Genomic DNA, 13,219 nt, shown 5'->3' on the forward strand with positions numbered 1-13,219 from the left:
TTACCTAACAGAAGGTAAATTGTTATTGTATGTATCTACCTATAGGTACCTAAACGCACATTACCTATCAGAAGGTAAAATGTTATTGGATGTACCTACCTGTAGGTACCTAAACGCACATTACCTATCAGAAGGTAAATTGTTATTGTATGTACCTACCTGTAGGTACCTAAACGCTCATTACCTATCAGAAGGTAAATTGTTATTGGATGTATCAATCTGATTGAAATACAGATCTATATTTCGTTTCGTTTTTTTATACTTTTGATGGCCTACACTACATGAATGAAATTTTGAACTATAGAAACGAAACGAAATAGGATCTGTGTTTTAACCAGATTGTATATGTATCTACCTGTAGGTACCTAAACGCCGCTAACCTATCAGAAGGTAGCCTAAATTGTTATTGGATTATCTAATTACCTACCTGTAGGTACCTAAACGAGGTTTAACTATCAGAAGGTAAATTGCTATTGGGTGTATCTACCTAATGACCGTACCTAAACGCCAATTTGATTCTCCAAAATGAAATAGGGATAACGCAACTTGATGATCGGGATTCGTTTTATTTCCCGCGTATTTTTTTTATTCTGCTGTAAAATTCACAACAAAACGAAGAAATGCTATGTTCTGATAATACGATAAAACGTCTATTTTAAATGCCATTGAAAGACCCGTCTTCTATTCACTTAATTCATTAAAAATTAGCTTAGTTTGTGTATGAAAATAATAATCGTCATAGATTTATTATCTCTTGTTTAATTCAGATATATTGTATTCAATCATCTCTAGTTTGTGATTCTTCATTTATCCAATTCCTTAAAATACTCCAACTTGTTGTAATTTAACAACAACTTTCAACTTTACCTGTTCTTTTCTTTCCATTGCTGATGTAATAGTTCAGGCCTATAAATCCATTTATTTTGTTCTCTTCTATCTTGGCCTATAAATCCATTTATTTTTGGATAATATTATATTCAAGATATAGACCTACTAGACTTACTAATAGTAAATCCACCCGGTTTGCTGAACACTTTGAAGGCGAGTAAGTTAGTATATTAGGTCTATATATTAAATATAATATTATCCAAACATTAATGGATTTATAGACCTAAATAATATAGAACAAAATACAAAATAAATATATTTATAGGCCTGAATCATTACATCACCAACAGAAAAAAAGAAAGAGCAATGTTGAAAGTTTTGGTTAATTTTACAACAAAATTTAAACTGCCAAGGAATCATTTCAGGCATACTAATTTATAAAAGACCATTCGTCAGTCCTTCTTGCAGTACAAGTAATGCAGTCAATGGAGTCTATTTAATTGTGGATATTGAAGGGAAAAGCAATAAAATGGGGTTTAACGTCCTACTTTTCTCAACAAACCAGGCTAAAGATGTGTACTGGGAGGGAAATTTTCCATCTCCTTTTCTCTTCATCAAATTTAAATGCCCATCTTCGTACCATACGAATAACTAGACGGATATTTATATAAAATGAAAGCGGCATAACATCCTACTTTTCAGCTTCATAAATGCTAAAAAAGAAGGCTATGTGTTCTATGAGGGAAATTTGACTCGGACAGCAGCGCTATGACCTCCTCTTGTTTCAAATTCCAAGTGTCAGGGGTTCTTTTACGTGCACGCCAACTTGAGACGGATAAATAAAGAAGATGGAGACAATACAAAGTGACATTTTATTTTACAAGTTTGAAAATACATAATCTCCCAAGTTAAATAGCTAGTCTACAGTGATGTTATAGAAATCTACTGTGTCACAGATAGTGTGATGGAATGGGCATTCAAAGCCTCAGATAATGATATAGACATATGTGATATCACAATTAATGCTTTGCATCAATGAAATTGAATCACAATGTGATCCTATAAATTCCTAATAAAAATTGACATCAAACGGGGTGTTGGATTTCTCTCTTTAAAAAGCTCGGAGACGATGATGACATCATGCATTGTCTACTGTCAAATTTCCTCAACAGGAACCTGGCAAACCCCCTCCTACAAAAATTCATGGATCCGCCCCTGGCGCCCCCGCGCGACAAAGATAACACCCCTAAGCAGTGGCGTTACAATGGGGGGGGGGGGGGCTCAGATCCAGACCCAAAAAATAAAATTAAAAGCTCAGTATTTTAAATATTATGCATCGCTATCTGAATTTTTTTCGCGCCTATGGCGCTCGATTCCATTGTGTCATATTTTTACACTCCGCTGTGGTCTTATACTGTCTCATCACTATCATATTCACGGTTATAGTGAACCGCCCAGTTGGTAGTACCACTTGTGCGTGGATCATGGGGCGACAGACTGTACAAATGTTCTGTCAACTGTCTATGTTGACATTCATTGTGGGGTGGAATTGGGATGGCGCCCTAGATTTGGAACCGCCCCTCCCCCCACCTTATTCGTAGTTTGTAGATCCGCTTACTATCCAGGCGTATCCATCAGTGGTTCGAGCCGGGTAGTGGCATACCTGTTTCGGAGTTATAATACGACTTCCTGTTTCACAATACTCCTATAAGGGTCCCGCACTGAGCCCTCCCCCGTCAACACCGGGTAAACATCTAGGAATTAACGAATGACACTTCAAGATAATACTTACTTAAATAATAGAACGAAAGCTGCTGATTTTAGAAGATCGTTTACGTAAAGACGAGCAAACTATATGGGTCAGGAGCCGACCATGAATTGTGACGTCATGTAAAAATTCGAAGACCGTCCATCGATGCGCAGTTGTCCAGTTCGTATTATAATTGTGAATTGAGAAGGTATTGTCGTGAAATTGTATTGTCCCATTTTGTTTCCTGGTAACAGAATTCACGATATGTATAAAATTTGATTATGATATGCAACATGGCAGCTATGTGAATAAATCAATAAATTAAAAATGTCCATAGCTTAAATAAATGTTATTTTCCCATTCTGTTTCCTAATGAGTTAATCCACCATATGTATAATATTTGATTACTGTATGCAACGTAGCAACCATGCGAATAAATCAATTATGAAACATATCTATTGCTTTAATAAATTCCTTTTATTTGTGCCACTAGAAGTAAACAACATTAGGAAGTATTTTCATTTTCGGTTGCAGGCCCCAGTCCACAATAGGCCTATTACTAAATGACTTGTAAGAAGGATGCCTCAGCAGTAAAACAACTCTTTTCACTTCTGTCATGAAACAATTCATTTTGTTTTTCGTGCTGGAATAACGAATAATGAAACGAAACGTGTTTCGTTATTCGGGAATCAAATTTGGAATGTAATAAATTGTCAAGTCCTGACTGTGTTATTTAGAAATATGCCCCCACATTCCAACGTATAGTCAGTCCGTGTTACGTACGGGTCCTATTAATATTTTACTTTTACAGATGAAATAAAGCTTAATTGCAATGGTCGAATCTTTCTATTAATGTTATATATAAATCATTCCAATGGCAATGTTCGGGTGTTTCTATTAATATTACATATCAATCCTTAATGGCAATGTTCGGGTGTTTCTATTAATATTATATACATATAAATCATTCTTTGAAAACGAATTTGTTTAAAAACAAAACTTGAATTATGCTATTTATTGGAAATGGAATATTTGGTTGAACAATAACATTAAACAATCCTTTAACAATTCATAACATAAAATGGGTTTTAAAGTCATACTGTTTTAAACCGATTTGGCTAATGAAGACGGGCTTACGCCATGGAATGTGCTATGGGGCAAATTTTGCTTGCACAGCGCTGCTATGGCCTATACATGTTTCGAATTCCAACTGAAAGGATTCTTTTACATGTAGCCTACGTCATAGTATACGACTATACACTGTCTTTGCCCCCCCCCCCCCCGCGGCAGCCATGTGGAAACTGCGCGCACCGGCAGTTAACAAACCTCTATTCACTTATGTTACATAATACAATCTATTTCCTACAATCTAATTTGGTTTTTAGAGTTTGAATAACGAATAAAGAGACCGTGTATTGTTATTCGGGGTTGGAACTTATAAATTTTATATCATCTTTGTCCATTTGTCAAGTAAAGTACGTTTTATTTTGGGAGGTTTTATTTGGGGGGTGGGGTGGGGGGTGTGCAATTGACTTATAAGAAGGATGTATCAACAGTAAAAACACTCTTATCACTTCTACGGCGTAAAACAATCCATTTTCTTCTTCGAGCTTCAATAACGAAAAGAGAGACAGAACATGTTTCGTTATTCGGGATAGAAATAAAATTATTATTGTTTCTTAAAAGTTCATATCATCGTTGTCTATTTGTCAAGTAAACAATGATTATTTTTTGTTCAATGAAAATTACTCCTGTATCATAAAACAGACTATTTTGTATTACAAGTTTGAATAACGATTTAGATGATTGGGTCACGTGGCGTGGTTTCGATCCATACTTATTCATTATTCAAAATTTGAATCCCGAATAACGAAGCAATAACAAATCACGATTTAATTTCACACTGCCACGAGATTCTGTCTCAATTGGAAAGAAACGCGGACTGTGATGAGTCCGTGGAGGTTATATTTGAGTTATCTCCCTTCCAACAGACATAAAACTTTATCTAAAGGGCTAGATTACCGATAACTGTGGCCTACTGCCTCGGGTACATAGTTAATCAAAGGATTATCTAATATTTATGGAGAGATATTAGATCCTGATCCCTTAACCATTTTCACTACGATCCGACTTTAATATCCTAATTCTGTAATTATAATGACCAAAGCCATTATAGGAGTCGTTTAACAATAATACACAAGCTTCTTTAATACACTGTCGTTACCGATACTTTATTCTTTTACTTTACAGTATCATTTGAACGTTTACGATATTTCGACAATTCTTTTTATACGATTCATGACGTTAACTTTAAGACGTTATACAATAGATCTACATCAGTACATGTGGAACTTTACTTTTGGTTACAACAGCAACAGTACTAACGGTAGTAACAGACAGACAGTAATCACAGTAACTGACAGACAGTAATCACGGTAACTGACAGGTTTTGCTACAACGAAAAGAAAAATAACTTTAAGTTTGATATACAAGTAAATAAACGTTTAGGCATAATCTACGTTTGCTTTAGATATCATAAATGGACATTAAATTGAATAATAATGTTACTTACAGCTTGTGGGGACTGTAAAAATAATACAGTCTCGTAATTAACGAAACGATAAAACAATTAACGTTAAACATCTTAACAGAAAAACATGGCGGTTATCAACAAACATGTGGTTACACATGTATCAAAAATATTGACTAGGACTAATTAATAGCTAAATTCTGGACAAGGATCCCTTCGAAAGAATGGATGACATAAATGACAAAAAGTGGATTATTGCCGTAACAGTAATATTTAGGAGGAGAGAGAGAGAGGGGGGGGGGTTGTAACATACGGAGAAACCACTGCCCAGGCAAAATAACACACAGGATATAGGGTATGACCATCTTCATTAGTAAACATGATATATAGTGTATGTCTATCTTCATTAGTACACAGGATATATAGGGTATGACCATCGTCATTAGTAAACAGGATATATAATAGGGTATGTCTATCGTCATTAGTACACAGGATATATAGTGTATGTCTATCGTCATTAGTAAACATGATATATAATAGGGTATGTCTATCGTCATTAGTACACAGGATATATAGTGTATGTCTATCGTCATTAGTAAACAGGATATATAATAGGGTATGTCTATCGTCATTAGTACACAGGATATATAGTGTATGTCTATCGTCATTAGTAAACATGATATATAATAGGGTATGTCTATCGTCATTAGTTCACAGGATATATAGAGTATGTCAGAGCCATATATATATCTATATATAAGGTTCTTGGATGTATAGGACGTTAAACCCCATTTCATTTTCCCCTCTTCGTTAACCCAGTCGGTGCAGAAAAGTAGGACGTTAAACCCCATTTTATTTGTCTTCTTTCATTCCTACAATTAGTACGGACTGGATAACAAATAGTCCTAAACTTGTTTACAGTTAATATACATTTTATTTATTCTATTATTTTTAAATCATTGAATATTTAACAAACAATCATAACACAAATATAACAAAAATTAACTTGATAAATATATCCCCAAGTGTGAAATATATTATCTATTTTATTTATTTATATGAAACATATACTCAGCCAAATTAAAAACTGAACACGCACACGTAACTTGAACTGGAAAAACAAATTAAAATTGTTATTTTCATCTTTGTTAGAAAATGCCGCGCCTTTCAAATGTAGAACGTCTACGTGCTATAGGTAGGCTCTATGCTGGTCAGTCTGTGGTCACTGTTGCAAGAGCCTTTAATTGTTCACGCCAGACAATAATTAATCTTAGAATGAGAGTGCTTCAAACTGGAACTATTGCCGACCGCCCAAGGGCGGGAGCGCCACGTGTGACGTCACTCCAGGAAGATCAAGCAATACGATTACGTCATCTTAGAAACAGATTTGTCACTGCAACCTCCACAAGTAGAGAGATGTTTGGTGGAAGGGTAACTGCACAAACTGTTCGAAATCGCTTGCAGGCAGCTGGTCTTCGAGCTCGGAGGCCCTATAATGGACCAATATTGACACCTCTTCATCGCCGTAACCGACTTGTGTGGGCCACAAGACATAAGATTTACTCAAAGACAGTGGAATTCGGTTGTCTTTAGTGACGAATCTCGATTCACTTTGAGATTTGCCGATGGCAGGGCCCGACTGTACCGCAGACGAGGTGAACGTTACGCTCAAGTATGCGTCAGCAAGTGAATCCACCACTGACGTTGCAGGACCTTCAACATGTTCTTGCTGAGCAGTGGCGACGTCTTCCTCAGGTAGTGTTTACTAATGTTCTGAGATCCATGAGAAGACGTTGTGTGGCAGTACGAGACGCTAGAGGAGGCCACAGCCGTTACTAAACACTTTATTCCGATTGTTCGCCAAGTCTGTGAATTTCATTTTGGGGGGTACTGTGACATCACGAACGTTATCAATGTCAATAACTTTCGGCGAGACGTATTCTTGCTTTCTGTTGATGTCAAGGTCGTCTGTGCACAACATAACACTAAAATAGTTGCCTTAAACCAAATATTAAAAATCTAGTACCAAAAATCCCGAGTGTCAAGTTTTTAATTTGGCTGAGTATATTTAAACTTCTTAAAATCATTTCAACATAAATAACATTAAACAACGCCTAATTCATCGTGAAATAACTGTCTGTCTTTCAAGGATCTAGATCGAATGCTTCCACCTACCCCGGTACATAACAGAATCTCTCCACCCCTCCCCTAGATCATATATGTACCCGATTATCGTATCACTGTATCCACCATCTGATCCCTACATCCGTCAATTCGATGATATATTCACTCAACTGGCCTCCCGGTTCACGATGACCGAATTCCTCTATCTGTCTCCCGAGGTACATATAGATTTAGTGATAGAATCATTTGGTTACCGATGTGACGGTGTGGGATGGTCCCTGGTGTGTGATTACCGTTTCGGTTTAATATTGCCACACCTAATCCTAACCCTTGCCATTCCCAGATATTTTTGTATTGTTATTAAAATTCTAACACCTTCACAATTGAGAGAGAGAGAGAGAGAGAGAGAGAGGGGGGGGGTGGGTTTAAAGGACAATACTGGTGTCAGTCATAATAAAATATGAGATAGAACTGGTAAAATACATTCCAAATATAATTTTAACACAGCGATCATTGCTACGGGAGATGTGTAACAAGCGCGTGAAGAAACGGGAAGTGGCGCCAAACATGACAAACACAAGTTATCCTTCTATATAACTGATGAGTTGACAGGGTTAATACAATTTGATGAGTTGGCAGGTATAATACAACTTGATGAGATGGCAGGGTTAATAGAATTTGATGAGTTGGCAGGTTTAATACAATTTTGCTCTGCTTTTTTCAATTATGTCATTTATAGCTTCTCTTATCTCATTAACAATGGGTTAAGACTTGCTCTTGTTATTGACATCCGAAAATCATGTTTCAGATTTCACTTGGTTGGCTTCGGGCGTCTGTCTTTTAGCGGAAAATACATTTCAAGATTCTTGCAACTATGTGGACTATCCTAAAATCCCTATTTTAACCAATAACATCTGATAACCAATGTTTGGTCGTTATTAAACCGGTATATAAAACCCTAGTGTACGAACATTAGTCAAACTTATAATTGGTTTCATTCCAGTAACCTGATCTTGTATCAAATATAAAGTTGATATTTACAACGGTGGTCATCTTTTACAATATGATAGTGTTACATAAAAAGATAATTTAATCTCTGTTGTATTATATAACCGAATAACGTCCTCAGAAGGAGATAATTTGAAAGATCACGATGGAGATTCTACGCCCTTCATTCTATCTTCCTGGTTTATAGAAATCATGGTGGAGCTTATTTTAGTTTCAAATTAAATCTGTTTAAATGATGAAATTAAATTATATTAAACCTCTGACTTTAAAGTTCTAAAACAGCAACTGTTTACACTTCTTAACACTGCTTATGGTTTTTATTTGCACCCATTTTCACAGTGTGTGATACGACATGGCTGACGGAAGCAATTCTTGATTAGGCTGGCTACATCTAATTAGCTAATCTGTCATAGATACGTGAGATGGACTTGAAATAGAGATCGACTGTTCGGTTACAGGGCATAACAGGATTTTCTTCTTCTGGAAGTTTACATTCTAAAAGTCTCACTTCTATAATAGAATCAGGCCTCTTCGTTTTTAACCTGGAGAAAGGGGTACGATATGGATTTAACAACATGTAATTGAGTTTTTGGGGAATTATATCAACGTCCTTCACAATAAACACATAAATCATTGCTGTCAACGCGTGATAAATAGCTACACAAACTTTTTATTATAGTTTGATTTTATCACCTAGAAACAGTTCAGCGGAGTGTTTATGAATAGTTTTTATTTTGAATGTCTCGTTTTATTAAATGTAAAATAGACAAAGTACATTCCTTAAACACAATAAAACGACCCGTATAAAGTAAGGCTGGCTATTTAAAAGCTCGTTATAATGATAGGAAATTTGACAAAAGAAATACGGAATACAAACACGTGCTAATATTTAGGACTGAAGAAATTCAGTTTATTTAGTCCTTAGGTGATATATATTACAGCTTATTTATTACCAAATATGGCTATGTATTGCTTATTACCCGTCTTTAAAAGTCTTACAATTAGTCGACAATAAACTAAGAAAAACAGCTTTCTAAATATCATATAAGGTCTCTTATCGTTGTTTGGTAGGGACGGGGCTTGTTATTGCTTATTACAGTCCAAGCGATTACTTATTGGAATAGGAATATTAACGTCTAAAACATTACTAATGATATTATGGACAGATGATTTTAAATAAGATTATAATATAAAACGATAAATACATAAACAAATTCATGTATGTTTAAAACACGATGTTAAAATACTTTGTCGTGCGAAGAGTCGGTGGGTCATCGTCTCCATTCGTTGTTAAAATGCGTCTTAGTCAAAATAAAGTTAAAACAGGGGAGTCCAGATCGCCAGTGGAGAAACGAAAAGGCAAGTGGCGAAGAAAATGAATCCACTTGTTTTATGTGGAACAGGCAAGTTATCGCAGTAAAAACCACAAAAACATATTAAGATACCTTATAATGGTGGAGATACGCTATGTACAACAATCTGTATAAATGTTGAATAACTCATCTTGTATATAGATAGTATTTATGACATCTTCATCTGTTGACAATTGTTACTATGACAACCAATTAGTCAAATAAAGTTATTAAAAAACACAAAGATGCATTATACAAGAGCCAACTCTGCCTATTGCGGGTGTTTTCTCGCTGTTGGCTATATCTTCGTCGACAGCTTTGCGCTCACTAATTTTGAGATTGTTCTTCTAAGAGCAGTGACATCGCCGAAAATTGTGCAATCCATGACACGAAAACCCGCGATCACACTGGCACTCCAGTGGTCGTTGCCATATGGTACCTCTAGCGCCAAATCCCGACTGCGCAATGGATAGGTGCTCTTACAAGAATGGTGAATTAACGCAGTACAGCCGCAATGGCGCTCAAAGTAGCTAATGGCGACCCCATCTCGGCCTGAAAGTTTCCACTCTGCAAATCGTTCTGTGAGACCTAGCTGCGCTTTGCCGCACGCTTTCATACTAGTCAGGTCGTGGTGGGGGCACCGGGGTTTTCCGTAGACTGATGTAGTAGCCCCTAAAATATATATGATAGCGTTGTCAGGAAAGGACTTTTCATCCCTCCATCTGATTTGTGGAGGGTGGGGGGGCTTTCGGGTTTTAAAGACCAGGGGCAAAAACTACGAATACAGTTGCTTGGCGGGGCTCAATTTCAACGCGACCACGCAAACCCTGAAAAAGAACCCTGACTTGCAGGGCGTTTTAATGGTTTCGGGGGACATGAACTGGGCGGCTATAAAATTCAATAGGATTCTTCACTGGAACTAGCTCAACAACCACAGATAGTTTGAAAAAATAACTTTCCCAAAGTTGTATCTGTCAAGTGTTTACAATCATTGTGAACGGGCGGAGGGGCTCTACGGAAGGATAGAAGTGAATACAATATACCCCAATATTAAATGAAGATTCTCAATTTACCCTATTAACACCCCATTCCCCAAAAAGCCAACATAATTTTATCTAACGACTTTCTTTGTGATTCATTATTGATATGAGTCAACGCAAACATTTGACTAGATCCTGTCCCATTTATGACTAACGGAGATTTTAAAAAGATATGAATTCTGCTTTCAAGGACATAAACAAAATTGAAACAGCTATAGAAATACGTCTTTAATTTTTGATAATTTATACATAAAAACATGAAACTATTCTTTATCTATTTCAATAGAGTATCGCATTCTGAACTAAGAGATCCGGTCCTTAACACGTGATTACCGTATCGTTCTTTTACAGAGCACAATAAGAAAATAACAGATTTATTGACAGCAAGGTCAACCTTTTATTTTCAAACGACCTCAAAATATCTAAATGAGTAATATTTCTAGAGAATTTCCAATAATTTAATTACCTATCCACTTTATCGTGCACGAGGCATGGTATACATGATCTTTCAAGAATACACGATAGCACTTCTCATTTGATGAGCTGACAGGGTTAATACAATTTGATGAGTTGGCAGGGTTGATACAATTTAATAGTTTTATTGTTGTTGTTTTTCAGATGAAAATATTAATCGTGTTCCTGTTACATTTTGATTTATACTATTTTTTAAACTTTATAGTTTTATTTTTTTTTTTTTGGTCATGGAACTTTTTTGTTATATGGTCTCGGTTTTTAATGCAAAGATTTAACCAGCCACAACGTCACGCCCACCACGGCTTTCCATGGCCATGTCAGTTGCAGCTTTAACAGCCATGGATTGCCGCAACAGGTTGCTGTATAACCACACGATCACCACGGCTCTCCTTAGCCATGGCAGGTAGTTGCTGCTAGGCTGTAGTCAATCTGTTATACAGACCTAATGCGACATCCGTCTTTTATCTCTGTCCAAGATGACTGACCTTTAAAAGGTCCGACCGCTGTAGTTCTAAGGGGGACGTCACATCACAATGTTTACCAACAAAGCAAGATGGCATCGATAGCGCCAAAAAAGATTACTTCTGTGGCTTGTTTTTGTAGTTTTAAAACAAACACGAACAGGTCAATAAGATTAGACGGTAAACAAACAGAAAAAAACGTCAAATTGATGGTCACACGTGTGTTGTTTACATCGAACGTAGTAATATGAACTGGTACAGGGCAGAATTATATCGTTTTACCCATTTTACGCCTCCGCGTACTATTTTCTGTACCTATTTACGCTAAATATGGAATATTTTTTATCAAGATATACTTCAAACAAGTTAATAAAGTTAAAAAAGTTAATATTTTGTAGTCATTAAGTCGCATCGATGTCATCCTTATCAGTGATTGTAGCGGCCAAGCAAATATTCACTGCGGATCAGTGTGGGCTGTAGTATATAACTACATGATTCTCCGTGGCCATGACATTTTGTAGCTTTAACTACATGTTGTAGCTTTAACCATCACTGTTTTCCGCGGCCATCATAGGTTGTATCTTTAACCACCACGGTTTTATACTTGGCAAGTTGCCAGTGACCTGTATTTAATATAAAATATTATGAAAGGAATGTTTTTATTTCAGACGTGTAGATATATGTTGATAATAATATATCTATTGATGATTACACAATTTAACGTCTCCATGTATTTATTAATGTTACGATTCTTTCTTTAGTTGAACAACCAATCTATTTAATGGCCACGTGCAAATCGCACGTACACCCCAAATGACAAACAGGTTTTCACGGGGAATTTATATTCAGTTTATACCGTACAAATGGTATCTGTATTACCTGGAGTTTCTTGGGGTTTTTTTGTGATGACAAACTTTTCACAATTTTATACAAAAGCTGTATGATACTCTTAGGTACACAACCAGGCCTGTATGTTTCCACGCCTTCCCCGCCCTCAAATTCCTCACTTTCCCCCAGGAAGGTATGTTGCCCCCTCCACCACACACACACACCTTCACTCCAATGGCGATGACGACAAATAACAAAACCCCAGTATTCGACAGTATTTCTAGCGTCTTATTTATACAATTTGTCAAGTCTAGTATCGTGTTGAATCTGTCAAATGTGTGGGGTTTTTTTTAGATAATTTTATTATGTACTTGACTAGTTTATATATTTTAATGGTAATTATACAAATATCATTTATTACTTTGATGAATAGAATCCTGATCAAACTTATTTGTTAATAAATACTTTAGATGGTACAACATCACCTTATCATCAGTCTCAGATATAGACAAACAATAACCCTAAGAATTAAAACTGTTTGAATAATTTTTGAAGGATTTCAAGTGCACTTCAAAAACGGCTCGGGGCGTGGTACGATCATTTGGAAAATTAAAATTTCGCATGTCTCTGCTCGACTGGTCGTTTACACATTATAAACTTACAATATGTTTTTATATACACTTTACTAACTTTGCTTGACCTGTTGGGACACATAAATTTGCAATTAACTTACTACTGGTTTGTCAATAAATTATATTATATAAAATTTTATAAAATCTGAAAAGGTACAATTAACATGTCCTTTATCATATGAAAACGTAGAA

The 13,219-nt window shown here is 36.0% G+C and overlaps 1 protein-coding gene across 1 annotated transcript in view; it reads left to right on the forward strand.

Annotated features, from left to right (window-relative positions):
• Window positions 1-13,219, forward strand: part of LOC126823536 (putative ankyrin repeat protein RF_0381) — a 39,461-nt gene that overhangs the window by 9,716 nt on the left and 16,526 nt on the right. The gene's annotated exons all lie outside the window — the stretch shown is intronic.

This window comes from Patella vulgata, chromosome 6 (assembly GCF_932274485.2).
Source record: "Patella vulgata chromosome 6, xgPatVulg1.2, whole genome shotgun sequence".
NCBI lineage: Eukaryota > Metazoa > Mollusca > Gastropoda > Patellidae > Patella > Patella vulgata.